Genomic DNA, 2,987 nt, shown 5'->3' on the forward strand with positions numbered 1-2,987 from the left:
TGTTGTCGTAGACCCTTTCTTTAGTGATTTAAAAAAACAGAACTCTCCCACCATCTCTGCAACCCTCTCTCAACAAGCGTGTGCAGGCGAGGCAGAATAGTATCAGGTTGTCGATCCGAAGGTCTGCGGTTAGGATTTGAGGTGGTTGAGAGAAGTACTATTTAAAAATAACAAAAGTAACATCTACGTATTATGTCAATCTTACAGCCCATCGTATGTTTAAACGATGTGGCTAAAACAGACAACGAGTCAGCCTTTTCCTTTGCTTCTTTATCGCAGCATATCCTCGAATCAGGGTTCGAGTTCCGGATCGGATCATCTGTTTGTTTTGGCTCTTGGGTTCTGTAATTATTGTTATTTTCTGGACATCGTTTATGCAATCAGACTTGATGACAGAAAGTTATTCTTATATCGATTCAGTATACGATTTAATCGCTGAAAAATCGATTCAACCGCGTATTGTGCGTGGTTCAACTTCTTACAATTACTTGCAGAGAAAGGTAACACTTCAAGGGTCAAAGTTGAAAACGGGATTTATTAGACCATTTTTGATTCGCCGCCAAAAATTACTACTAGTTTACTCACATATATGTTTGGTTTTTTTTAATTAGTCAAAAGAAGATCATAAAATTAAAAACTGGTTTTCTAACTTTGTTATGTCCAATTACGGAAGCACCATAGACTTTGCTGACATCGATTATTTTCTGCAAATTTGCGACGGATCGAAAGCTATCATTCTCACTAGATCAATTGTCTTGATTAGCGTCGGGATGTTGTTGTGGCAGAGTCCTGAGGATCGTAACAAATTGAGGGACCTTTGCGAAGGATTGTATTTCTCCAAATCGAATAACCAGGAATACACCACTTTTATCGTAAACAAATCTTTTCACGATACTCACCCTGAGTTCATGGAAAGCACCGATTCATCGTAAGTCACTAGAAACATTGCTCTAGTTTCCAACACATAAGGGTCGATTGTTGTGCAATTTTTGCTATGGCTACGATAGCAGCGCTTGAATCGAAATTTCTCAGTAATGTCCTCAGAGAAAAACATAAAAAAATCTACAGACCATTTTGCTTGGTAACGCCAGTCGCCTATTAAAATGTCCCACACTCGTATCTCATCACGTCTGGCCTTTAAATGGGACAGCATTATATAACATTCACCACATCGATACTGAAAAAGGGGTCTTTTCGAAAACGTTTCATCACGAACACCGATCAAAGTACAAACATTGCTCATGGTAACTCCTTCCAGAATAAACTCCTTGCGATACTCATTAATGTATCACTCAATACGGAGCTTTTAGATTATAACAAAACAGTTCTTCGAACTGAGAAAAAGAAAAATTTTTAGGGTCCGCTACTATTAAAGCTTTAAAGGTTCAAATATTAATATGGTTGATTTGCAACTGCATTTCAATCATTTGTCTGTCCTTCCTCATACATGCAATGATTTTTTTCGCTTCGTATCATTTAAAAACATTCAAAGAACAACTATCGAATTTTATATTTACGTTATAACCCTTTTAATCACTAACACAATGGCGGTTTGCACATTTTGGCGACAAAAAAGGATTGCAACATTAGTTATTTATGCTCGTGTTCATTTATTGCCTAGCATGTGTGTTATGATTTCTAATAATTTTCAATTAAGGTTCGAAGCAGGTAATTAATATAACTTGAGGTTTTTTTCCAGATCCTAACTCTAGTACTAGAAAACATGATACTGACATACAAAGTTAGCTTACACTTAGTTTTTGTTGCAAGCACTATCCATTTGAACAGAAGAAGAATTCCAAAATATAAAACCGTTTGATTTACAGATTGCTGGTTCTCTTCGAATCGAAGCCTTTTGATTACTTGTACATTGTTACTCAGGAATCTCTGAAGATCTCGACTTGGCAAAAACCTCAAAAGGAAGACTTCACGTTAAACCTGACTGCCTTGGCATTCCATTTCCACATTTTATTTATTGGACATCTTCTTTGCATCACTGTTTTACTGTCGGAGATTTTCGTCGCGAAAATCATGCTCAAATTAATGGAACCCAAGAAAATATGGCGGCCGCACTCCAGAATTTTCACTTAATGTCATCATTACTCTACAAAGAACGAGAAAATCTTAATCCGGTTTTAATGAACTTCATGTGATGGCTTTGTCCAAAATGTTTAGGTTAAATTTACTGGAGTAGAAAAAAATTGTAAATACTTGCAGAGAGTTGAAAGTTCACTTCCCAGTTATTAGTTTTCTACTATCCGTCGAAACTGTGCTTAAAATCATGCTCTAAGCTATGGCGCATGGCCTGTTATGCATTGTTATGGAATCCACCTGAAAGTATACCACAGGTAGGCTTAGTCCGAATATCACTCCAATAGATATAATTCCGAAAAGTATCTTCGCTGTAGTTTTTAAGTTATCGGTGGGGAAAAATCACGAAAAACCCATGTTAATCTCCATAGGAAAGCAAAAGCAGGTGAATATTACTTTAACGTTACAAAACGGTATCAAGTCATATCTACAAGGGCCTATAACAGATAATTTTTGAAAAGCATCGGATACTTCTTTCAAGAATAGAGATTAATATGATTAAAATTATATGCCTACATTCTCACCATTATGCAATAAATGTTTTCGTAAAAGTTATTGCTTCTAATGATTTTAATAGTCAAAACTACCTAAGTTCCTTTGTTACAAACATAATTTTAAATTAACAAGGATATTAAGGGACTATTAATTCAGATTTTTTTCTCTACGAATAATCATTTTAGCACTGTAAATATAGTGCATCGATGGCCAAATTATTCTTATTTTCTGTACGAAGGGTTAGGTATGCGTTATTGTTAATCGTTTTACCACAATAAATGGCGAAGCATCGTAGGGCTACTCACTCAAGTTTTCTGTTTTTATCGTACTATTGCAATTTTTGTAGTAAGGATTACGGGTAATCAATTTAGCACTGGTAAAGGCTTTGCATCTAGCCTTTT

Source organism: Phalangium opilio, unplaced genomic scaffold (assembly GCF_054372755.1).
Source record: "Phalangium opilio isolate 3A_F unplaced genomic scaffold, DU_Popi_V2 ptg000013l_1, whole genome shotgun sequence".
Taxonomy (NCBI): Eukaryota; Metazoa; Arthropoda; class Arachnida; order Opiliones; family Phalangiidae; genus Phalangium; species Phalangium opilio.